Source organism: Anolis sagrei, chromosome 2 (genome assembly GCF_037176765.1).
Source record: "Anolis sagrei isolate rAnoSag1 chromosome 2, rAnoSag1.mat, whole genome shotgun sequence".
Classification (NCBI taxonomy): domain Eukaryota; kingdom Metazoa; phylum Chordata; class Lepidosauria; order Squamata; family Dactyloidae; genus Anolis; species Anolis sagrei.
In genome coordinates, this window is record NC_090022.1 from 177,156,571 (window position 1) to 177,184,101 (window position 27,531).

Sequence of the window (27,531 nt, forward strand, 5' to 3'; positions counted from 1 at the left end):
TACTAGTATTCAAATTTGGGCGTATTGGTTATTTTTGCCAAATTTGGTCCAGTGAATGAAAATACATCCTGCATATCAGATATTTACATATAATTCCAGTTATGAAGTAGCAACATAAATAATGTTATGGTTGGGGGTCACAACATGAGGAACTGTATTAAGGGGTCGCCACATTAGGAAGGTTGAGAAACACTGTCCTAGATGATAGTAGACAGGATTAAGCAACCCAGTCTCATCCAGGCCCCTTCCACAGGATCTGATCCCAGATTATATGCGTATCCCAGATTATCTGGCAGTGGAAACTCTTTCACAATCGCGATTGGTGGGAACGAGGGACAGGGCCTTCTCGGTGGTGGCTTCTTGGCTCTGGAACTCCCTCCCGATGGAGACTAGATCTGTCCCTTCCCTCCTGACTTTTAGAAAGGTGGTAAAAACATGGCTTTGGCATACTGCATTCGCAGAATGACGATTGAGTCAATAACTGCTGACCACACGGGCGGATGGCGATTAATTTATGATTTATTCTGACGAACTGATCTTTTGTAAGTTGTATAATTGTATTTTAATGTATTTTTGTTCTATCGTATTATGATGTTTACTGTGGTTTATCTTATTGTATTTTAACCCTCTGCTGTTAGCCGGCCTGAGTCCCTCTTCGGAGATCGAGAAGACCGGGTTAGAAAAGCTCGAAATAAATAAATAAATAAATAAATAAATACAATTCAGTTTAAAGCACATAATCTGAGATCAGATCCTGGGATATAGGACAGTGTAGAAGGGGACCCAGTTGCTGTATTTTTATGTTCTCCTCTCTTCACCTTTGTTTTACCATCTATCCCAGGGGTCCACAAACCTTTTAAATAGAGGGCCAGGTCACAGTTCCTCAAACTGTTGGAGGGCCAGATTATAACTTGAAAAAGAACATGAATGAATTCCTATGCACACTGCACATATCTTATTTCTAGTGCAAAAAACACTTAAATGCAATACAATAATTAAGATGAAGAACAATTTTAACAAATATAAACTGATTAGTATTTCAATGGGAAGTGTGGGCCTGCTTTTGGCTGATGAGATAGGATTGTTGTTGTTATGTGCTTTCAAGGGAACCATGGAGCCCCCGGTGGCGCAGTGGGTTAAACCCCTGTGCCGGTAGGTTCGAATCCAGGGAGAGGCAGATGAGCTCCCTCTATCAGCTCCAGCTCCTCATGCGGGGACATGAGAGAAGCCTCCCACAAGGATGATAAAAACATCAAATTATCCAGGCGTCTCCTGGGCAACGTCCTTGCAGACGGCCAATTCTCTCACACCAGAAGTCACTCCTGACACGACAAAAAAAAAGAGGGAACCATGAAAATGAACAAAATCTGGCAACCAGTATTAAAAAAAACCTCTTAAATTACAACAGAAGGGAAACAATCAGGGACATCTAATCACCTCTCAACAAAAGATTGCCCCAGGCACTGCCAGGCCATCAAATGCTAATCAAAGTGGTCAGTTGAACATTCACACCTAGCTCCAGCAGACAAGAGTTCTTTGTCCCACCCTGGTCATTCCACAGATATATAAACCCACTTTCCTAGTTCCAATAGACCCCACTACCTCAGAGGATGCTTGCCATGGCTGCAGGCGAAACGTCAGGAGAGAATGCCTCTAGAACATGGCCGTATAGCCTGAAAAAACCTACAACAACCCAGTGATTCTGGCCATGAAAGCCTTCAACAATGCACAAAAGCCACCCTTTCTGTTGGCACCATGACCAAGTCAGAGTCTTGAAAGTACCGTATATTCTGGCGTATAAAACTAGTTTTTAACCTTTTTAACCCAAGAAAATCTTCTCAAAAGTCAGGAGTTGTCTTATACGATGGAGTAGCCTTATGCATGGGAGTCGTCTTATATGCAGGAGTAGTCTTATATGCCAGGAGTCGTCTTATAGAGCGGGTGCTGAAACTTCCAATCCGGATTAGAGAATCTGTGGTTGCTGCATATGGTGAGGGGAGCTCAAAAATGGCAGTGGCCGCAACTCTGCCATATGCAGGAACTGTATGGAAGCATTAAGGGTGACATTCACCAAAATGGTAGAAGAAAATCCATTAGGATTCGTGGACAATGCAATCCCAACGATGTGAAGGGGTGTCTCACCAGGAAGGTGTAAGTGAAGGGGGTCCGCGGCACCCGGGGTATGGGAAAAAGAGATGGAGTGGCCCTGGGCCCAGAAAAACACAACTCTTTTACCTGTCTGGGCCGCCCTTGTATCCTATTACCGTACCTCCTCCTCTGCCTCTCAGATCTCGCTCCTGAAGACTGCAGTGAAGTGATGCAGGTGCGCATGTGAGAGATCTGAGAGGCAGAGAAGGAGGTACAGTAATAGGAAAATCACCATATTGAAATCATATCTGATGCTTTTAAAAATTTTATTTGGTGTGTGTTGGAAGAGGGGTAGTCTTATACGGCGAGTATATCCCACATTCCATATTTTTAACTGGAAAAGTTGGGGGGCGTCTTCTATGCCCAGTCATCTTATATGCTGGAATATATGGGTAGTTGTTTTCTTACTTTTCTTCCAACCCACTCCTGGGACTGCTCTGAACTCTTGGGAAAAGCTGGCATTGGACAAGAAGAGAGTAATTGGGTAAAACCATCCATCTTTGTGGTTGTTGGGTGGCTTTCCCCCCCTCCTCTTTCTCTTATTTTTTTCCCCTCCTTCTCTCCTTTTGGCAGGTGGTTGATGGAAACCACATGACGGTTCAGCCCCTGAAGTCATTTTTTTCTGGAGTTTGTGTGTGTTTGGAGAGAGAGAGAGAAAGAGAGAGAGAGACTTCTTTACCTCATTGAAACCAGCTTGCCTCCAAGGGAAGTCAATCCCTCTCAGTTCCTTCCAGTGGAGCACAGCCTCCTCCAGTCCTGAGAAGGGCTTGAAACACACACTTCCAGCTTCAGTCTGCTGGCAGAAAGGAAGAAGAGAAACTGAGTGGAGGAAGAGAAGAAAAAAAGGAAAGAAGGGGATTTAAAGACAGCAAGAAGAGACTAGGCGGCTGGTGGTTAAGGAAACAAGTCAGTCCCAGGTGAAGATTCCAAGGACACAAACCTGACCCAGAAGGTACATTTTTTTCTTTCTCTCTTTACATTCTGCATTTTTCCCCTTTTCTTCTCAGTGTATTTTACAAAATCCTTCTTTGGACTGCTTTTGTGGTGGATGAGTTAAGTTCACCACTTAGCTGTGATAAAGGAACCCAGGAATTTGGATTGCTAGACTACTTACATGCAAATATTTCCTTGCTCTAAACATCACAACCTCTGGGTTGTTGTAGGTTTTTTCGGGCTATATGGCCATGGTCTAGAGCAGTGTTTCTCAACCTGGGGATCGGGACCCCTAAGGGGGTCGCCAGGGGGTTCCAGAGGGGTCACCAAAGACCATCAGAAAACACAGTATTTTCTGTTGGTCATGGGGGTTCTGTGTGGGAAGTTTAGCCCAATTCTAACTCCGAAATGTCAAGCTCTATTTCCCCCCAAGCTCCACCAGTGTTCAGATTTGGGCACATTGAGTATTTGTGCCAAGGCCAGATCCATCATCATTTGAGTCCACAGTGCTCTCTGGATGTAAGTGAACTACAACTCCAAAACTCAAGGTCAATGTCCTCCAAACCCTTCCAGTATTTTCTATTAGTAATGGGAGTTCCGTGTGCCAAGTTTGGTTCAGTTCCATTGTTGGTGGAGTTCAGAATGATCTTTGATTGTAGGTGAACTATATATCACAGCAACTACAACTCCCAAGTGACAAAATCAATCCCCCAACCTCACCAGTATTCAAATTTGGGTGTATCGGGTATTTGTGCCAAATTTGGTCCAGTGAATGAAGATACATCCTGTGTATCAGATATTTACATTATGATTCATAACAGTAGCAAAATTACAGTTATGAAGGAGCAACAAAAATAATTTTATGGTTGGGGGGTCACCACAACTTGAGGAACCCGATTAAGGGGTCGCGGCATTAGGAAGGTTGAGAAACCCTGGTCTAGAGGCATTATCTCCTGACATTTCGCCTGCATCTATGGCAAGCATCCTCAGAGGTAGTGGGGTCTTTTGGAACTAGGAAAACAGACCTTACTACCTCTGGGGATGCTTGCCATAGATGCAGGCGAAACGTCAGGAGAGAATGCCTCTAGACCATGGCCATATAGCCCAAAAAAACCTACAACAACCCAGTGATTCTGGCCATGAAAGCCTTCGACAATACATCACAGCCTCTGTCCATCTCCTTACATCTTCTTTACATCAGTGGCTTTTAACTTAGTTTCCCCCTCTTTAATCCCATTGATTACGACTTCCTTTTTTGGCTTTACAACTCCAGTTTATAGGCATATCTGTATATACTGTATACTATACTTTGTTTCCTTTTTAAATTTCCTTTTCTGTCTGGATAGGAAATAATAAATCTCTCTTGCTCACACAGGGACATGTCCCTCTGTGTTTTATGGGGGAATTGTGGCTGTCACTTTGCTCCATTCCGCTCCCCTTTCCCACAAAATGATGAGAATTGGGCTGTTAACAGCTTGCTCTTCCAACTCCCTTGTTCTCAGGTTTCCCTTTGGTCCTTTCATCTGCTTGGCAGCTGCCCGACACTCTGAGAACAGGCGAGTGGGGCTTTCGGGTTTGCTTTCTCACTTCTTCCTTTGGAAAGCCTCAAGGTTCCCATGTTTAACTACTTGTTTTATTCACATTGGAAGGGCATTTTATAGAAATGGGTAAATCTGATGATTTCTGATGATCTCAGCCCTAAATGTACAGTTGGTGTTTTTGTTTCATGATCTTGGGTGCATCTATATCAGGCATGGGCAAATTTCCGCCCTCTGGGTGTTTTGGACTTCAACTCCCACAATTCCTAACAACTGGCTGGGAAATTAGAAACCCAATGTTGAGCAATATATTAGAAGTATGGAACAAATATAGGAGTATGTTAATAGCGGATGGTTCAAAGGTTGTCCCCTGGCATTAAGTCCAGTCATGTTCGACTCTGGGGTGTGGTGCTCACCTCAATTTCTAAGCCAAAGAGCCGGCTTTGTCCATAGACACCTCCAAGGTCATGTGGCCGGCATGACTGCATGGAGTGCCGTTCCCTTCCCGTTGGAGCAGTACCTATTGATCTACTCACATAATAATAATAATAATAATAATAATAATAATAATACTTTATTTATACCCCGCCACCATCTCCCCAAGGGGACTTGGAGCGGCTTACATGAGGCCAAGTGTTGAGATTAACTTCACAATTCAGCAGCAGATCAGTTGCACAACTTCAGCGCGTTCCAGTAGCTTCTTCCTGCACAGTATTTCCAGTCAACTGCTTCCACAGCCTGCAGTCACTCTGGACCCTTTAACATACACTTGAGCACATGCCCGGCCATTGTCAATTTTACCATTGTCTTTTCCCCAGTCTAGATGATATTACAGACTTACCACAGCACAGTTATATCTTGTCTTAGCAGAGAGGTTCTTTTAATTACATATAGCCTCCGCCAAACAACATCACAGCACAAAGAGAAATATACACTGTACATGACTTCCTTATATACAATTCTATAGAATTACACATAGCAATCTCTGATTGGTTCCCAACTCATTAACTTAACTCAGACCCAGGATTACATCATTCACAATCACCTGGACTAGGCCAGAACACATTCCTCAAATGAAGCTCTATATACAGTTAATGCATGACTCAGCATTTCCATTAGCAGTGCATGACTCAGCTATATTACATTGAAATACGTTGTAAAACCCGACACCAAGCCCAACAACACATCAGTAAAAACAACAAGGCAATAAGCAAATAAAACAATACATTTAATATAACTTACATATAGACACACATTTGCATGTTTTCGAATTGCTAGGTTGGCAGAAGCTGGGGCTGACAGCGGAAGCTCACACCGCTCCCTGGAATCGAACCTGCGACCTTTGGGTCAACAAGCTCAGCAGCTCAGCGCTTTAACCCACTGTGCCACCGGGAGCTCCAGATGGTTCAATAATATCCCCAATTATAATAAAAAAGAAATTTCATTTAAAAAAAATGGATAAAAAGTTAAGGGAAAAAATTAGACAAAATAGGGAATTGGATAAAGGTTGGGATGAAGAAGGAAATGATTATGGAAGAGTTTAGAGAAATAAAATTGACATGTGGACTCAGATAACCCAGTTCAAAACAGATATTGTGAGATTTTCTGCCTTGATATTCTGGGATATAGGGCTGTGTGGAAGGGCCCAGAGTCTGAATGGAAGGGAAATGTGCCACTTTTTAGAGGGTGGACGCATGATACCTCAGACCCCACAGTTTGTTTGACATGCCCTGGTCATTGGTCTCATCATCCTCAACCTTGCATAATATATCCAATATTTCTACCCCCAACTTATGTAATTTCCTCTTACGGTTTGTGGTTTTAAAACAAACAAAGCAAAGACAAAAGGGGAGGAAAAAAACATCCTATTTCTGCCCCCGTTCTCTTCTGTCCACCTTCCCTCGTCACATATTTGCTGAGCCAAATGTGAATGTGTGAACTGTCTGGGCGATTATGACCAATTCTCTCCTGGCAGTATGTGGAATACATCTTCTGTGTCTCCATGCCAGTTTGTGCCCAAGGAAAAACTGGCAAGGAAAACATTCATCTCTTTCTGATCTGTTGTTGTGTGCCTTTGGGTTGTTTCTGACCTCAGGTGACACTAAGGGCCCTTCCACACAGTCATATAACCCAGAATATAATGGCAGAAAACCCCACAATGTCTGCTTTGAACTGGGATATATGGCAGTGGGGACTCAGATAACCCAGTTCAAAGCAAATATTGTGAGATTTTCTGCCTTGATACTATGGATTATATGGCTATGTGAAAAGGTCCTAAAGCTCATTCTAGACAGATTCTATATCCCAGGTTTTCTGTTTATTCCAGATTATCTGGAAGTGCGAACTCATATCATCCAGTTTAAAGCAGAAAACCTGGGATCGGATCCTGGGATATAGGATCTGTCTGGAAGGACCCTCAGGAAGATCTGTCATAAGGTTTTCTTGGCAAGATTTGTTTAGCAGAGGTTTGACTTTGCCTGCCTCTGAGGCTGAGAAAGTGTGACCTGCCCAAGATAACTCAATGGGTTTCTATAGCCAAGTGAGAATTCCAACTCTGGTTTCCAAGTGTCCTACTCTGACACTCAGATCATTATGCTACTTGTCTTTTTTAGGGTGTGTATATGTGCCTTCAAGTTAGTTGTATGTGTCATCAACAGGCCCGTAGCCAGGATTTTGATTCGGGGGGTGCTGAGTTTGAGTCGGGGGAGGGTGTGTGTGTGCTGAGTTTGATTTGGGGGGGCTGAGTTTGATTCAGGGGGACTGAGTTTGGTTTGGGGGGGGGGGGCTGAGGATCTACCCTAGCAAACCTTTTGTATCTTTACCCTAATACCCCCATGCATATGGGATATATTGATCATGGTGATCAGATCATGATATGAATAAACATAACAGTTTAAATAATGTACCAGTAAGGCCTTCTCACAGACCACCCTGAGAATTTGGGGGGGGGGGGGGGCTGAAGCCCCTCAAGCCCCCCCCCCCCCCCCCCCGCTACATGCCTGGTCATCAAGTTAGTTTACTGTCGACTTACAGCGACCCCATGCACTTCATGGGCTTTATACTACTTTGATCTGTTAGCGTATATGTTTGTGCCTTCAAGTTAGTTGCATGTGCTATCAAGTTAATTAACTCGACTTACAGCAATCCCATGCATTTCATAGGCTTTTTATTGGCGCTTCCGAAAAGGAATTATATTGCACCTTCTTAATTCAAGGTTATGTGAATTGCTCTCCCACCATACTATTCTATGATTCTATACAGAGGCTGGATGGCCATCTTTTGGGGGTGCTTTGAATGCAATTTTTCTGCTTCTTGGCAGGGGGTTGGACTGGATGGCCCATGAGGTCTCTTCCAACTCTATGATTCTATTAGGATTAGGGCTTAGAATGCCATTACCAATCACCATCCAGGCTGAGGAATTCTGGAAGTTGTAGTTAAAGAGCATTTCCAAGCTCTGACTGAGATACACATTTGGGCAGAGACAATTGGAAGCTGAATCCCGCAGGCTATTTCTGTGCTCCTGTGGTATTGTGGCATATAACTGGCCTGGCTAACTGAATCCAGCCAGCCTCCTCAGCTTTAACTTGGCCCAACAAAAGTGTGTTGTAAAAAAAAAAAATCTAATTAGCAGAGCTTGGGAATGATGCATTTTTGGGAACTTCAGTGTCCAGGTTCCCCTTCAACTAATGTAGCCAATGACTTTATACGATGTGGAGAATCTGAGAGTTGTAGTCCAGAAAAATCAAGTTTTCCCAAGTTTGGACAAGGCGATATCTAAGCAACATCTTGTCATCATCCAAATGCCTGTGGGAAGTATTTATTTATTTATTTGCAGTATTTATATACAGCTTTTCTCACCCCTAGAGGGACTCAAAGCAGTTTACACATAGATAATGGCAAAAATTCAATGCCTTACAACTACAATAGTAAAACCACACTTTAAACATAAATCATATTAAAAACAGTACATCATCAAATATCAAAACAGTTATTAAAACCATAAAACAATCTCATCAGTCGAGTCGCCGTTCCAGTCCTTGTCCCACTAAAAGCTGCATACATCTATTGTCCGAAGACGTGGTCCCAGAACCATGATTTTAATTTTCTTTCTAAAGGTCAGGAGCAAGGGAGCAGATCTTACCTCCTTTGGGAGTGTGTTCCATAGGCGGGGGGCCACAGCCGAGAAGGTCCTGCTCCTCGTCCCCGCCAGCCACATTTGCGCTGTTGACGGGAGCGAGAACAGGGCCTCCTCGGATGATCTTAAATTGCGAGGTGGGACATAGGGGCAGATGTGTTCGGAGAAGTAAGCTGGGCCTGAACCGTATAGAGCTTTATACAGTAGGTCAAAACCAGTAGTAGAGTAAAAGTCAACCAGAAGTAGGGTAAAAGTCAACCAGTTCCCTTAGAAGTTTGCCCCTTGGTGCCTCATATTCACAGAGCTCTACTCTCAGAATGGAGGCTTCACACTTAAAAGTCTTATGGTTGCCAGCAGATTCTTCTCCTTATGCGTATCTTTTTTAATTCCTTTGTAAATATATATCAGCTGCCCCGCACATTTTGTAAGAACAACATCCTTTAATGAATCATGGGACTGTTTTTAAGGACGTTGTTTTGCTTTATCTTCTCTGGACCCATCTCCTTTCCATTTTCTTGTCCTTTGATCCAGTCCAGCTCCTTTCCTTCCCCATCCCCAAACTGCACATCCTTTCAGCAGTTTTTGTAAGTTTCTCGGAAGCATTTCTTTTTCTCCTGCTTCCCCTGCTGTTGACAAATGGATTGCACAACCCACCCACAAACCCCCTTGGAAACCCCTTGTCCCGTCTCAGATTACTTCTGGGAAAACGGAGATCTAATCCTGTGGTCAAACAGTCCCAGCAGTGCGTTTCTTGACTGAAGCCCAGATGTTGGTTAGATGAAGTAGCGCACTCTTCTGCCCGGTGTTTGTCCAGAGTGAGCAGGAAACCTGAGCGTGGCAGTCTGGAAGAGTTTTTCATTCATAGCCAGGGTAAATGTTTGCAAACCTGGAACAGCAAATCCAGAAACATTTCCAGGAGCATCCTATATTCCCACCCTTGGAAGCAGTTATATAAGGAGGCCCTAAAACAGTGGTTCTCAACTTTCCTAATGCCGAGACCCCCTAATACAGTTCCTCATATTGTGGTGACCCCCAACCATAAAATTATTTTCGTTGATACTTCATAACTGTAAATTTGATATACAGGCTGTATTTTCATCCACTGGACCAAATTTGGCACAAATACCTGACACGTCCAAATTTGAATACTAGTGGGGTTGGGCGGGACCAGGGGCGGCTCAACCATTACGCAAAGTAAGCATTCGCAGTAGAGTTGATTTTGCCTAGGGGTGCTCTTGAGGTGCTCTTGGGGGAAAATAGACCTTGACATATGCGAGTTGTAGTTACTGGGATGTATAGTTCACTTACAATCAAAGAGCATTCTGAACTCCACCAATGATGGAATTGAACCAAATATGGCACACAGAACCCCCACACAGAACCCCCAGTGATTGGTTTTTTTTGGGGGGGGGCGCCAAAATACTGTTTGCTTACCATTGAAAATTACCTAGGGCCGCCTCTGGGCGGGATGGACTGATTTTGTCATTTGGGAGGTGTAGTTGCAGGGATTTATAGTTAACCTACAATCAAAGAGCATTCTGAACTCCACCAGCAATTGAACTGAAACATACTTGACACACAGAACTCTCATGACCAACAGAAAATACTGGAAGGGTTTGGTGGACATTGACCTTGAGTTTGGGAGTTGTAGTTCACCTACAACCAGAGAGCACTGTGGACTCAAACAATGATGGATCTGGACCAAACTTGGCACAAATATTCCATATGCCCAAATATGAACACAGATGGAGTTTGGGGGGAAATAGGGAGTTGTAGTTACTGGGATTTATAGTTCACCTACAATCAAAGAGCATGCTGAACCCCACCAACGACAGAACTGGGGCAAATTTCCCCCACAGAACCCACATGACTAACAGAAAATACTGGTTTTCTGATGGTCTTTGACGACTCCTCTGACACGCCCTTGTGACCCCCCCCCCAGGGGTCCCGACCCCCAGGTTGAGAAACACTGCCCTAAAAGGATGTGTGTGTGTGTGTGTGTGGGGGGGGGGGGTGTCAGAAAGCACAACTCTCGTGAGTTTAAGCAAAAGCAGTCCCTTTAGAGAACCTTGCAGAAGAACAGATGCTAGATCCAATGTCTACATAGAAGGAGAAATTCCCAATTTAATTAAAGGTGTTTGATATAGAAGTGCTGGCAACCCTCATGGGGAACCGCTGGGCAGAGTTTTACAAGGGCGGAGTGATGAAGTGGGTCAGATGAAGAAAGACAAAGTGGGTCCATGCTGAGAGTCCCTCAAGATTTTGCATCCATTCCTGTAAGAAAAGGTCCAGAAGGCTTGGGTAGGAAGGAATGGGGGAAAATACACACGCATAAACACACACCAGGTCCACCTCACTGTGCCAAGCTCCTGCCTTGCGGCCCCGTGGTTTCCTTGGCATGCTGGTTGCTGAGTTGGCAGTCATGGCCCATGGCAGGCCTTGCAATCACCAGCTTGGCTCCTCACAGCCACAGTTGTCAAAGCCACATAGGCTCCTTTAAACCACGGCACGTGGCATTCAGCCACCTCTTCCTGTCCACCTCCTCTTTTATGTCTCCCATTTTGGTTGATTTTAGTCTAATGGTTTTTGATTAGGTCGGATTGTGCTGTTGGCCAAGCCTTTGCTCGGTTACTTAGTCCCACATTCAGCTCCCTGCTCCATCACACTGAAAACTATTCATTGCAATACACAAAAAAATTAATCCAACTATAGCCCATCATCCACTGCAGAGTATTGTAGTCAGTAGTCTTGAGAAATACTTGAACCAGGTCAGTTTATCTGTGCTAATCTGACTAATGTTGACGGTTGTTAGCTACCAAAGGTTCATATCATGGAATTCAGAAGAAGACCTACAAGCCACTCTAAACACCTTCGCAGAAGCATACGAGAAGCTCGGCCTGTCATTAAACATCGAGAAAACCAAAGTGGTCTCCCAGCAGCCACTGGCCAATCTCTCTCCAATGCCAGAAATACAGCTTAATGGTGTAATATTAGAAAATGTTGACCATTTCCGCTACCTTGGCAGCCACTGCTCCACAAAAGTCAACAGTGACACTGAAATTCAACACCGCCTGAGTTTGTTTTCTGCTTCCCTGGAGACTAGGATGCGGAACAATGGCTTCAAACTACAAGAAAGGAGATTCCATCTGAACATTAGGAAGAACTTCCTGACTGTGAGAGCCATTCAGCAGTGGAACTCTCTGCCCCGGAGTGTGGTGGGGGCTCCTTCTTTGGAAGCTTTTAAACAGAGGCTGGATGTCCATCTGTCGGGGGTGCTTTGAATGCAATATTCCTGCTTCTTGGCAGGAGGTTGGATTGGATGGTCCATGAGGTCTCTTCCAACTGTATTATTCTATGATTCTAAGTGTTTCTAATTTTGTTCAAAAATCTGTTGTTCGTAGAAGCACACATTTTTTTTTTCTTGGAGTCTACTTCCCTGCATATCTATGTTGTTTGGTGTTGTTTCACTGAGTTTGCCATTCAAAATAAATCTCCGTCCCTGGATGGATGCTTGGTAGGGATGGCAGCCAAATGAATTTGAAAATGCAGCTTCTGATACCTTACCTTGGGTGGTGCACTGATGACTTGGAGTCTGGGCTCATACTTTGGTTTCATGGAAAGCAGAATCTGGCTGAGTCCCAATGTCTGTCACTGGAGAGGAGGCTGTAAGCTTCACTGTGATGTTTGGGGAAACAGAAAGAGTATCAGAACTTGAATGTGATCTCGGCTGACACAGAATTTGCCCCCCATATTTGCAGGGGTACTTTCTAAGGTGCTCTGAAGTCACAGATAGTATATATTTTGGCTGTACTTGGGACTGGAAGGATACTATCGACTAGCACTGGAGGACCTATTCGGTGGCATGGAGGCTCTAGAGAGGCTCACAAACACTTTCAGGGGGAAAGCCTTTCGGAGTATGGATATCATGGGGGTGTAATGTACACTATGTAGCTGTTCCATCATTTCACCCTTTAATGCAGTGATTCTCAACCTGTGGGCTCCCAAGTGTTTTGGCCTACAACTCCCAGAAATTCCAGCTAGTTTAGGATTTCTGGGAGTTGAAGGCCAAAACATCTGGGAACCCACAGATTTGGAACCACTGGTTTAGTGGATATTCTCTGTTTATTATAGGTAGAAGGGGTTATTGTTAGCCTGCACTCCTCCGGCTAAGGAGTTTGTTTTTTTTTTGTCATGTCAGGAGCGACTTGAGAAACTGCAAGTCGTTTCTGGTGTGAGAGAATTTGCTGTGTGCAAGGACGTTGGCCAGGGGATGCCCGGATTATTTGATGTTTTATCATCCTTGTGGAAGGCTTCTCTCGTGTCCCCGCATGAGGAGCTGGAGCTGATAGAGGGAGCTCATCCGTTCTCTCCCTGGATTCGAACCTGTGACCTGTTGGTCTTCAGTCCTGTCGGCACAGGAGTTTAACCCACTGTGCCACTGGGGGCTCCTCGGCTAAAAAAAACCAAAACGAAACCTGGAATTGTTTGCAGTCTCCCATCCAAGCACTAGCTGGAGCTGATCTTTCTTAGCTTGCAAGATCAGATGAGATCTGGTGTAGTAGTACACAGCCTGAAGTGTGTATTAAGCTTAAGGCTGCCTGCAATCAGCCATGGTACTCTATACTGAGTAGTATTGCCCTTGATGTGAATTTCAACAGTGCAACGTGCTGTCGCCAGGCCTAAGTGGTTGGCAACTGCCACAGCCATGGAAAACACTTAAGCCAGGAAAATTGTTCAGCTGCCCAGACAAGACCATAATCCAGACAGGAAGCCCTAATCCAGACAAGCCATCTTGGATAGGCAGAAGCACATCCATAGCCTGGGAACACTTTGTCTAGTAGTATAACCAGGGTAGAAATGAATTAGCTCCAAAGCTGCAGTTCCCATAACTTGCCACAAGGGACAGTAATCCCAATATCTCCTTCCCTGAAATCTGTACCACTTGCAGCATCAATCTCTGTATAGTCAAAAACTCAATTTAATGTGCTGTAATGCTATAATAATAATAATAATAATAATAATAATAATAATAATAACAACAACGACAACAACAACAACAATAATAATAATAATAATATACCCCACCACCATCTCCCCAAGGGGACTTGGGGTGGCTTACACGAGGCTAAGCCGAACACTACAGCAAAGCAAATATACAACATAAAATACAAACAGTAAAATATAATTAAAATTTTAATAATAATAATAATAAATAAACACACCAACACAGTAATTGGGCAGGGCGAGTTACAAGGATTAAAAGTTTAAACACTGGGTAAGCAGGCCAAATTGTGTATCTAGACCAGGGGTCCTCAAACTAAGGCCCGAGGGCCGAATGCGGCCCTCCGAGGTCATTCACCCGGCCCTCGCTCAGGGTCAACTTGTCAGAAATGACTTGAAAGCACACAACAGCAACAACAATCCTATCTCATCAACCAAAAGCAAGCCCACACTTCCCATTGAAATATTAATAAGTTTATATTTGTTAAAATTGTTCTTAATTTTAATTATTGCATTGTCTTAAAGTGTTTTTTTTTTGCATGACAAATAAGATATGTGCAGTGTGCATAGGAATTCATTCATGCTTTTTTCAAATTATAATCCGGCCCTCCAACAGTTTGAGGGACTGTGGCCTGGACCTCTGTTTCAAAAGTTTGAGGACCCCCGATCTAGACAAAGGATCAGAGGGATGAAAGTGAGGTTTAATTCCACTAGAAGATCGGGTAAAGTGCTTCCCAGGACATTTTATGCAGTATTTGGTCAAGATTGGGGATTATTGTTCATTAATTGATGGCACACTGGAATAGCCAAGTTTTCATACTCTTCCTAAAGACTGACAGTTAGTAACCTGGCTGCTGCTTGTTGGACCAATTAAAGTTTCCAGGCTGTCTTCAAGGGCAGCTCCATGTAGAGCACATTGCAATAGTCCAATCTAGAGGTAACGAAGGCATGGACCACCGTGGCCAAACTTCATGTTGTATGGTCGCAGCTGGCACATGAGCTTCAATTGTGCAAAGGCCCCCCCAGCACCGCTGACGTCTGTGCTTTAAGTGTTAGCGCTGAGTCTAGGGGGACCCCCAAAGATGTGGACCTGTGTCTTCAGGGGGAGCGCAATCCCATCGAGCACAGGTTGCCACCCTATACCTCGATCCGGCCTGTAATTGACCTGTAAGGATTAATCTTCAAATTATTCGTCCTCTTCCAGACTGTCACAGTGGCCAGGCACTTGTCCAGGCACTTGTCCAGTAACTGAGGGGCTTCCTTGGAGTAAGGTGGAAAAGAGTAATAGAGCTGGGCATCATCTGTATAGAGATGGCACCAAACTTCATAACTCCGGATGACCTCACCCAGCGGTTTCATATAGATGTTAAAGAGCATGGGGGACAAGATGGAACCCTGTGGGACCCCTATGGTCAAAGGACAGGGGTCTGAGCAGGTGTCTCCCACCTTCACCAACTGGGAGCGACCTTCCAGGAAGGACTAGAGCCAAAGCAAAGCCATGCCCCCAAGTCCCAGAGAGCCAACCCAGAAGGATACCATGGTTGATGATATCGAAAGCCGCAGAGATGTCCAAGAGAACCAGCAGGGTCACACTCCTTTTGTCCATGTCTGCTTTAGAGAACAAACTACATCTCAAGTATCCCTTCCCTAAAAAAAATCCTATGCAGTGTTGCCATTAGATGGGAATTACCTTGAAGGCACATAACATAATGTTTTGAGAGGTTCCTTCTCTCTCTCTCGTTTTTGTGAGGCTTGTGGAAGACATTGTGCCCCATATTACGCACTGGGAGTGGGCATCAGGGACCAAAATGTCTTGGGACAGCCTAGCAGTGTGTGCCCTGTTCTTCCCATTCCTACAGTGCAATTCCTTACTCACTCTCTAACACATAATGTATGTGAAATGTAAGTTCAGGCTGTGTTAGATGGCCCCACTGCTGTTTCTACCTCTCTGCCTGGTGCCGCACGAGCGAAGCCAGCTGCCAGGGAGGAGGGAACGTTTTCCACCAGCCCCAGTGTCTGCTCCCAAACTGGAACAGAGAACTGGGTGTGACCCGGCCTGTAATCGCAAACACTTGGGCCCCGGGATATAAAGGCTGCTATTGTGGGCTCCAGGGGGCTGTGGGTTTGGAAGGGATGTGAAGCGCTTCGGCAGAGATGCTTGCCTCCTGTAATTGTTGGCTGCAGAGGCCTCAGCGGAGAACCGCTTTTTACGGGAAGCTGCTCCTCTCTCTTACAAGGAAAACCATCATTCATGTGTCTGAGGCTGGCTCAAGAGAGTCAGTCTGCCGGACGGAACAGCCACTTTTTTTTCTCCCGGCCTGGCTCTTGTGCCTACCAAAGCAGCTTGAAATAAGAAGATAAAATACAATAAGAAAGTGACTGTTTTTTCTGGATGTGAAAATTTTATTTATTTCTTTATTTCAAATATTTGCACCCCACCCTTCTCAACCCGCCGTAGGGGGACTCAGGGTGGCTTATAGCCGGCACAATTCGATGCCCTACATGCAAGATAAAACAAACTGTGATTACATAAGAATAATACATTAAGTTAGTTTAAAAATTTGTTTAAAATTAAAAAGCTAGGCCCTAACATGATTTTTGTTCCGGGGATATAAATATTATTTCCTAATTGGTTCTATCATAAAAACATGGGAAAAGTTTATTAAACTGCAAAGGCGATTTTGTGGGACATTTTGCAGTACATTTTGCTATAGTTTTTTAATTAATTTCTCACGGAGTTTCAACCAATTCAACATAGTTTGTGGCAACCACAAAAACAAAGTTTCTGGAGTATAACAACTACTTTCAGGGCCCTTCCACACAGCCTCATAATGCAGGACGAAGGAGTGGGTTTAAAAAACACTGTACCTGAAAGCAAGGGGCCCTTTCAGGATACCAGGGGTCTATTTGTTGGGACTGACAGCACCATGTTTGACCTTGAGCCCTTCCACACAGCCCTATATTTCAGAATATCAAGGCAGGAAATCCCACATTATCTGAGTGTGGACTCAGATAACTGTTCAAAACAGATATTGTGGGATTTTTTTTGCCTTGATATTCTGATAGTGCTGTCAATCCCAACAAATAGACCCCTGGTATCTTGAAATATTTGTTTGTAGTGGATTTTAGAAATCCACAAGATGAACATAGGACATCTACTAGAAGATTTATTTCAATTTTTTATTGACTCTCCAAGATACGCTGGGCCTCATTAACACCGCCCCGAGTAAGCTGCCCCGAGTCCCCGTTGGGGGAGATGGTGGTGGGGTACAAATAAAGATTATTATTATTATTATTATTATTATTATTATTATTATTATCACCAGTGTGGATATATGAATGTGCACACAAGTAGATTTCTTGTTATTCTCTCCTCACCCTCTTGATGCCTTTATGCTTTTTCTCATTTTTTTCGGATGATAATGTGATTAAGTGAGCATTTTCAGCAAGAACCATCTAGTCATCCCCTTTTATTCCAATTTTTCTTGGATTTTGAGGCCTGTGTAGAAGGCCCTCAAAGTAAGTACTGCACAGTTAAACAGGAAATAACACTTTCAAAGCAGAAAAAAATTCAAATTCTGTTGCATATTTATTTACAGTATTTATACCCCACCCTTCTCAGCTCGCAGGGGACTTAGGGCGGATTACAATGTACATATACATGGCAAACACTCAATACCATAGACACACAACATATATAGACACACAGAGGCTTTTTAACTTCCAGCTTTCATGAGGGTATTCTGGCCACCAGGGGAGTTGTCACTTCACCATCCATTTGTGACACTGATTGAGTACTTCCTCATTCTTTTTTGCTTTCTTGCTGGAGATTTTATGGCGTCGTAAATTAGTTAAATTAGCTCCTCCACACAAGCAGTACCTAAATTTCCAACTTGACAGATGCAACTGTCTTTTGGGCTGTAAAGGTCGACAGCAAGCTACACAAAGGTTGGAAGCTCACTTCGGTCAGTAGTGATCTTAAGTGTAGGAGTATACAAATGGGCTAAATAAACAAAAATAGTATAGTAAACATAGGAATGGATGTGAGAGCTGGACAATAGGGGAGGCTGAGTGAAGGAATATAGATGCTTTTGAACTGTGGTGCTGGAGGAAAGTTCTGAGAGTGCCTTGGACCGCCAGAAGATCCAACCAGTTCATACTTCAGGAAATAAAACCCGACTGCTCATTGGAGGCCAAGATGAAGTACTTTGGCCACATCATGAGAAGAAAGGAAAGCTTAGAGAAGACAATTATGCTGGAGAAAATGGAAGGAAAAAGGAAGAGGGGCCGACCAATGCAAGATGGATGGATGGCATCCTTGAAGTGACTGGATTGACCTTGAAAGAGCTGGGGGTGGTGACAACCAACAGGGAGCTTTGGTGTGGGCTGGTCCATGAGGTCACGAAAAGTCGGAAATCATTGAACGAATGGACAACAACAAACATAGGGATAGTACAATATATTTTGCTTTCTGAGGCCAAACCCTCAGAGGATTTTTTTCCCCGGTTCAGTGGGGAGGTGAATCTGTTCCACATTTGGGTCTGAACTTAGGCAGTTTTTTTCCTCTGCATTTCTCATGCAATTCACATTGGTCCATCTTGAAGCCAGCTCAGTTTTGTGTCACCACTGACTATTGGTTAATATTGAAACAGATTCTAAAATTGTCTGGCCAAACTCTTTTCCTACTCAATTCTATAATTCACACCTTATAGTTGTTCCATACTGTTTGTATTTGTGCACCTCCCTTTGTGTGAACCCAAGGTAAGATGTTTAAAGTGGAAAAAAACTCTACTGTGGAATTGTCACTTTATTTGTTTAGTTATTCTACTTCTGTTCCCCTTCCTACTGTTATCTAGGCAAAAGGTACCAAAAAAGACAAGAGAATTCTCTAATATCTGCCCGATGCAACAAGCCACTGGCCATTGGTGCTTGAGCATAGTCAACCCAAGACATGATGCTACCTGAGTCAGAGCTGAAAATGGCAACCCCAATCCATTTAAATCAGGGGAATAGCCTAAACCGGACAAATTATTTTGGCAGTTGAGTTTTTTTCTTTAAAAAACCCATATAAATGGCTCTTCCCACTCCCGATAGTCAAAAATAACAACAAAGTAAACAGAGACCTGGAAATGATTGGCTAGAGGGTGAGTTTCATGAGAGCTCTGGTTTTGGATCTGAGACTCAGTGGTGGGAAGGAAGGAAATGCCCACTTAGGAAGGGAAAAATGTGTGGGCCCGCAGTTTCACCCCCTATGCCATTTCTGATTATCCAAGAGAAAGACGAACGGAATTTCCAGCTTATGGGATATTAGAACAATGGATTTCTGGCAGTGTTATGAGGAAACCTAGGGTTTTTCTATGAAAGAGTATTCTGATTCATTATTTCAATGAGTCACGCTAAGAAAACAAGAAGTAGTCGGCAGTAACCAATGGCATCACTACATGGAGGAGATGACTCCTAAATGACTACCTATTAAACGTATGTGCAGTGTTTCAGCAGAAATGTATTTTTCGGGGGTAAAAATAGCTCTCTTGTTATACATTACTACAAAAACATTGTTATCTCATCTCAGCTTTTATGTACTGAATACCTACAAGGCTAAAGCTCTATACCAGGGGTCCTCAAACTTTTAAAACAGAGGGCCAGGTCACACTACCTCAAACTGTTGGAGGGCTGGATTATAAATTGAATAAAACATGAATGAATTCCTATGCACACTGCACATATCTTATTTGCAGTGCAAAAAAACCCCTTAAAAACAATACAGTAATTAAAATGAATTACAATTTTAACAAATATAAACTTATTTGTATTTCAATGGGATGTAATATCCACAAGCCTTGTATCTAAATGCAAACCCCACTCTCTTGACTAAAAAGAAGGAACTATAGCTTTCCAGATGTTCCTGTGCAGTCATGATGTCTAATGATGAGGGATACAGGAGTTGTAGTCCAGCGTCTGGAGGGCCACATACACTGACATGGTGGGCTAGATTTAGTCTATGGGCCTTGAGTTTGACACATGTGACAACAAATTGCAGCCTTCCAGATGTTACTGTATCACAGCTCCCATCAGCTCTAACCATGATCTCTAATAATGAAGAATATAGGAGTTGTGGTCCAGTTCTGGAGGGATCGGATTTGTCCTAAAGGCCTTGAGTGGTCTAGTCCATGTGCACTTTGGTGAGAGCTGTCATTATTACCCTATTCAAATGAAACTTGGAATCAAACACATTATCTTATTTTGCTGATTTTGTCAAATTTTCTAGTATTTCAATTACAATATAGTGGTATAGTCTGGTATGGGAGGAACTGAGGGTGATACCTTAGTGATTCTGCTGTCAGTTGAACATAAAAATATAAAGATAATAATAATAATAATAATAAAACAAGGGGACTCGGGGCAGCTTATTTATTTATTATTTTATTTATTTACTTCATTTATAACATCTCATTAGCATCTCATAGGTAGCGTCTCATAGCTTACATGAGGCCAAGTCCAACAGCACATCAGTAAAAACAAAACAGCAAGCAAATAAAACAGTACAATTAATATAACTCACATATAAGCAATAACACAAAAAAATTGAAACCTTATGGCCGGGCCAGATGTAATAAATTAATTTTTTTTAAATAAACACTGGGCGTGAACAGAGGTAGGATGTATCTAAGCAGGAGGGTTTTAAAAGATAATGTAGGGAGATCAACCCAATGGGTAGTTCTTCTTCTGAGGACAATTGCAATGCCCTGGGTAAATCTCACTCAGCTCTGCCCACCTGGCTTCGGGGTGCAACAGCAGGCTAGGCCCAGGGGGTGGGGAGGACAGGTCGCAGTAGTCTTTCGGCAGTCCATCTCCATGATCAGATGCACTGTTCCGCAGTCTCCTGGGTTTGAGTGTGTCCACCTGAGGGTGGGAACCAGTGATAGCTTGGAGATTCTGCTGGTGTACCATCCACCCCGCGACACAGCAGTCTCCCTGCCAGAGCTAGCAGATGTGGTCTCTAATGGTAGGAGTAAGGGCTATATCCCAGTTGGTTTGTACCTGATATGAGAATGGCAGTATTACATTTTTATGTGCAATGATTTCATTTGATACATTTATGACAGTGAACATTCATTCACGTAAGCCTCACCTTAGAGCTCGAAAAGTTACTTTTTGGAATACAGTCCCTGTCTTTCATATACCGTGTTCCTCCAATTAGCCTCTCAGTTAGGATCATTTGGGTTCTTCTATCCAGATATGTATTTTTAAGGCAAAAGTAAGCAAGCTTATCACCTCTAGTACAGTAGAGTCTCGCTTATCCAACCTTCGCTCATCCAACATTCTGTATTTTCCACCGCAGTCTGCCTCCCACCTGGATCCACAGCTGTTTCAATATATTGCAATGTTTTGGTACTAGATTTGTAAATACAGTAATTACTACATAACGTTACTGTGTATTGAACTGCTTTATCTGTCGATTTGTTGTAAAATATTATGTTTTGCTGCTCAGTCTGTAAAATCATAATGTAATTTAACATTTAATAGGCTTTTCCTTAATCCCTCCTTATAATCCAACATTTTAGCTTATCCAACACTCTGCCAGCCAGTTTATGTTGGATACGCGAGACTCTGCTGTACAGTATAACTTGGACATTTGACATTGTGAACAGATTTATTAATAAACTACCCAATCCAAAGATGTGGCCCTTATTTTCCCTTACCAGGATATAAGACCTGATGAGTCAGTAATACCTACTTCTTAAAATACACACACATTGTTGTATTGTCAGCCTTCAGAGGTAGAAATCTCCTCAATCCAGGCCTAAACTAAGGGGATGATTTCTGAAAGGATCATAAAATCTGAGGGCATGTAGTTTGGTAAAGCATTTTAAACCAAACCACAAACCCCACAATGCCACACATTCATTCATTCATTCATGTATTTATTTCATAGAATCATAGAGTTGGGCCATCCAGTCCAACCATCTGCAACAGAATGCCTTAGCAGCATTTCTCAAGCTGTGGATTGAGACCTCTGTGGGTGTCAGAAGGGTCACCAAAATCCATCAGAAAACATAGTTTTTCTGTTGGTCATGAGAGTTCTGTGTGGAAAGTTTGGCCCAGTGTTATTGTTAGAGGGGTTCAGAATGCTCTTTGATTGTAGTTGAACTATAAATTCCAGCAACTACAACTCCCTAATGTCAAGATCTGTTTTCCCCAAACTCCACAATTGTTCACATTTGGACATATTGAGTATCCGTGCCAAATTTGGTCCAGATCCATCATTGTTTGAGTTCACAGTGCTCTCTGGATGTAGGTGAACTATAACTCCAAAACTCAAGGTCAATGCCCACCAAACCCTTCCAGTATTTTCTTTTGTTCATGGAGTTCTGTGTGCTATGTTTGGTATCAAATCCATCATTAGTTGAATTCAGAATGCTCTTTGATTGTAGGTGAACTATAAATCCCAGCAACTCCAATGCCCCCCCGCCCCAAACCTTCAACCAACACCACCGGCATTCAAATTTGTGTGCACTGGGTATTTTTCCAAAAGAGAAGGATGCCAGTTTTCTTCCAGATTGGAACCCATGGTGGCTTCCAAAAATGGAGAAATGGCAGGTGAAATGGTAACAAAATGCACTGTAAAATGGTTCTTAGTAACACTTAATGAAGAGATCAAATTTAAACTATTTAAACTTGGCAGTTTCTAAAATTCACTTACCTACTTTCAGGTGATTAAATGAAAAGATGGTTATATATTTGTTGTGCATCTCTTTGGACTAAGCCCTCTGTACATCTACAAGGGTTGATGCCTCTACCTTTGTAACTCCTCAAGAGATAGCAGTACTGATATGCGGTAGGTACTGGCTTGTTCAGTAGACTCTCCTCTACAGTTCCATTTTGGCACGAAGCCTTAGCATTCAACGGTTGTGTTGTTAAAGTGTGAAGTATGGAACCCTACACAGACAGTCGGTCAATGCGACTTAAGCAATGGGCAGTCATTGAATTCTTGACAGCAGAAAGTGTCACCCCAAAGGAGATTCATCAGAGAATGCAAACTGTTTATGGTGATTGTGTTGATGTGAGTACTGTGTGTCGTTGGGTGAGTAAGTTTAAAGATGTTGAGGTGGGAACATCTGACTTGCGTGACAAACAAAGCATTGGGTGTCCTGTGACAGCAACCACCTAGTTTCACAAGCAAAAAGTTGACAGTTGATTCAGGACAATCGTCGTATCACTCAGAGAGAAATTTCAAGTATAATCTGCATTTCACAAGAATGTGTGGGTGACATTATTGCTTTGCTTGGCTATCAGAAGATATGTGTACGATGGGTTGTGGAAACAGAGTGTCGACTTCTTCCATGACTGTGCTGTCACACGCTGGGCCTGTGCATAAGACTGTAGACAGGACATAAATTCTGTGTGCCCAACAGGACGCCGGGGCTGCCTCAGATTAAAGGCCCTTGGATTTCCTTAAAACAGAGCCTTTGGATTGCTTAAAGGTTCAACAAAGTTCTTTATTATTGAAAACTAACAGGTACTTTAAGGCTTTCTTAACAGTCTATTGGCTCTCTCTCAATCTTGTCCACGGGGAACAGGCACTATCTTCATAACTGTATACTAACTAATGGGGAAATCCTTAACTTTTAATCTGGGCAGTCTATCTTTGCCTCTGTTGGCGTGGAGCCCCTGCACCCGGTACCAACTGCTTCTGGCTTCCGCAAGTGACCCTTACCAGTCAGAGCTTTGTAGACTTCCAGGGGGAAAAGAACTCAGGTTTCCGTGATGGCTGATTGAAGTCCTTCAGCAAAGGAACTGTAAGGCTGTATAATCCAGCCAAGCTGTGGGCTGTATATCTCCCCGGCCAAGCCGTAGAAGACGAAGCTTTCTACAGGAGCTCTTGGTATTATGTCCTGCATGGAAAGCTTCTCTGTGTGGACTGAAAACAAAATGGCTCCTATTCCCTACAAAACCCCAAAAGGGGGCGGGACTATAATTGAAAGGTGGCTTACCCTATGATTGCAGCCAAAAGAAGCCACCTATCTGCAGAGTCCCTGAAACTTAGAACTACAACAAAACATTCAATGCAAAGCAAACAAAATTGGAGCTCCTGGTACAGTTGTACCTGCACAATGACAGCTTCAGAAAACTTATTAATTGTTGGCAGAAATGTATCCAATTGTCTGGTGATTATGTAGAAAAGTGAATAGTGGTAGTTAAAGAGCACATCCTAAGGATTATTTCTGCATTTGATTTATTAAAATATTCCCATCCAAACCGAAGTAACGAAGGTGGAGGCATTACTTTTCATTCGACCCTTGTATATGTTGCGAATAGTATTTTTTTAAGAGTTAGTGTAAGGAACTTAATTTTGTCTGGCTGTCTGTCTCTCTCATATATACACACACACATAGAATCATAGAGTTGGAAGAAACCTCTTAGGCCATCCAGTCCAACTCCCTTCCAAGAAGCAGGAAAATCGCATTCAAAGCACTCCCGACAGAGGTCCATCCAGCCTCTGTTTAAAAGCTTCCAAAGAAGGAGCCTCCACCACACTCCAGGGCAGAGAAGTTGTTATGCCAAGACCCGCCCTTTGCTTTCAGGTTCTGACCTGGAAATCTCAAAGGATGGGAAGCTGCTGACTTGGCAAACCTTGTCCTAATGATGTATGAAGTAAAATGGGTGGGACCTACTTTTAATCTTTAAAACGGCATGCAGGTGAGAGGAGAGCTGCCAAGGCTTCACTGCTCTCATTGGCAAATGCTTTTTTTTCCTCACCCAGTTCTCTTACCAAAAGTATGCATGTGGAGAGAGATATCCCTGAAGTTTCAAAGCATGCGGTAGCATGGGGTAGAAATTGCATTCTTCTTGCTTGTGTACTACTTTTCATATTAAAATAATATTCCTCCCCCTACCCCATTTATTTTATGAATGATTGATGTTGTGTACCTTCAAGTCATTTCTAGTTGATGGCGACTCATTCATGGATCTTTCTTGGTTCGATTTGTTCTGAGGCTGAGAGGATGTGACTAGCCCATCATCACCCAGTGGCCAATCCAGGAGTCAAACTGTGGTCTCCAAGGTCATAGTTCTGTATTCAAAGCACTGCACTGCACTGGCTCTCATTCATACACACACACACACCAATATTTAAAAACTCTAAAATCAGGACAGTAAATAAAGAACAACATACAGAAACCAGGAGAATTCCAGACAGGAAACAATCAGGGCCAGATAATACCTCCCAACAAAGGATCCCCCTGGCAGGAAGCAGCCAGGCTTTGAAGCTGCAAGGCCATTAAATGCTAATTTGATGCTGTTGCTTGTTGCTTATGTTTTGGTTTTATTTTTGTTGTAATGTGTTGTTTGGGCTTGGCTCCATGTGAGCCGCTCCGAGTCCCCGCTGGGGAGATGGTGGCGGGGTATAAATAATAATAATAATAATTATTATTATTATTATTAATCAGTTGCAACATCCACACTTGCCTCAAACAGACAAGAGTTCTTTCTCCCACCCTGGACATTTGACAGATATATAAATCTCACTTGCCTAATGTATTGTCAAAGGCTTTCATGGCCGGAATCACTGGGTTGTTGTAGGTTTTTCGGGCTGTATAGCCATACAGCCTGAAAAACCTACAACAGCCCACTCACTTGCCTAGTTTCCAACAGACCTCACAATCTCTGAGGATACGGGTCATAGATATGGGTGAAACGTCAGGAGAGAATGCTTCTGGAACATGGCCATACAGCCCAGAAAACTCACAGCAACCCAGTGATTCCGGCCATGAAAGCCTTCGACAACACACACACACATACAGAATAGCATTTTAATAAGAGATGCGGCCTAATAATAATAATAATAATAATAATAATAATAACTTTATTTATACCCCGCCACCATCACCCCAATGGGGACTCGGAGCGGCTTACATGAGGCCAAGCCCAAACAACAAATTACAATAGAGTAAAACTGAAAACACAAACCGAAAATGCAAACAATTAACAACAACATAATTACATAAAACATGTGAATACATAGCAATATAAAATTACAATAGGCACAATCACTTTCCAGTATTGAATTTATAGTACAATAGAAGCACAGTATAATTTATACCAGGGGTCCCCAAACTAACGCCCAGGGGCCGGATACGGCCCTCCAAGGTCATTTACCCGGCCCTCGCTCAGGGTCAACCAATGTCTGAGATGACTTGAAAGCATACAACAACAACAACAACAACAACAATTATATCTCATCAGCCAAAAAAGCAGGCCCATACTTCTCATTGACATATTAATAAGTTTATATTTGTTAAAATTGTTCATTTTAATTATTGTATTGTTTTTAAGTGGGTTTTTTTTTTGCATAACAAATAAGATATGTGCAGTGTGCATAGAAATTCATTCATGGGTTGTTTTTTTCCAAATTATAATCCGGTCCTCCAACCATTTGAGAGACTGTGACCTGGCCCTCTGTTTAAAAGGTTTGAGGACCCCTGATCTATACAGCGGGCCCTTGATATCTGCTGGGGTTCGGTTCCACCCTCATATACAATCCATGGATACTAAAATCCATGGATGCTCCAGTCCCATGCTATACAATATGGTGTAGTAAAATTGCATCCCTAATGCAAAAAGGCAGATAACTCAAATGAGAGCCTGAGGATCTGGGAAATGGTGAGAGACTACAGGAGGATGTGCCTACACATTAGTGTAGCAGCAAAATCAAGGTTTGGTTTTGGGATTTCCTCCCTAAATGTTGGTTGGTTAAATCTGTGGATGTAAACCTATGCTTATGGAGGACTGACTGCACCTGTCAATAATGTTCATTTAGCTTTCCCAGCCTGTTTGAGCTGTGTATAGCCTCTTGGTGTCTATTCTCTTAAATAACAACTTAACCAAGCATCTCAGGCATGACTCCCACCACCCATTATTTTCCACACATACATTTTTAACATAGTTATCTCATGAAACAGCTAGTGAGCATGGGAAATTTACATAATGTATTTTGTGCCTTTTGCTTGGTCTAATTAAAAAGTCAACATTATGTGTATTTTGGATTTTGATGCTTGGCCAATGAAGCTACCTTGCATGCTTTTTCTGTATTGCTTCATGCCACTGGTTAACATCACTAACTTTGCTGGCTTCTCTGGATTTTGGACTCTATTGGAGTATGCTTCATTCATTCTAAATGCAAATAAGAAGCTGTTCATAACACTTTCATTCTGATATAATCAAAAGCAGTCACTTTTCTGACAACCTCTTGATGTGAAAATGTCATATAAGTACTAAATATCCTTTTGTTTCATCGACTAAAGTTACCATTACCTTCCTGACTACATGGCATAGAAAACATGCCCTCAGTTCACAATTTTCCATCTTCTCCAGCTCCAATTTTGCTGATTCTATAAAATGTTAGGAAATCTATCTAAAACAGCAGATGTCGTGAACTGAAATTTCAAGAGAAAATTTGTTTAAGATTATCTTAGATTACAAAGTGGGACGTAGGGGTTAATGTGTTTGGACAAGTAAGCTGGGTCAGAACCGTATAGAGCTTTATATGTCAAAACCAGCACTTTGAATTGGGCTTGGAGATGGACCGGCAGCCAGTGGAGCTGGCATAGCAGGGGGGTGGTATGCTCCCTGTATGTTGTCCCGGTTAGTAATCTGGCTAGTAATCGGGAACAGATATGTCAAGGTCAGATGCCAGCCAATTAAAGGAGTATAGTTTATTGTTCAAACAAGCACGAAATTAGTCCAAAACAAAATCACAGGGCAAAAAACACTTAG

The 27,531-nt window shown here is 42.8% G+C and overlaps 1 protein-coding gene across 1 annotated transcript in view; it reads left to right on the forward strand.

The window, feature by feature from the left end:
* Nucleotides 1-2,772: 2,772 nt before the first annotated feature.
* Nucleotides 2,773-27,531, forward strand: part of BGN (biglycan) — an 82,232-nt gene continuing 57,473 nt past the window's right edge. Inside the window, exon 1 of the mRNA XM_060763178.2 lies at nt 2,773-3,100. The gene's annotated coding sequence lies outside the window, so the exon portion shown is untranslated. The remainder of the gene's footprint in view (nt 3,101-27,531) is intronic.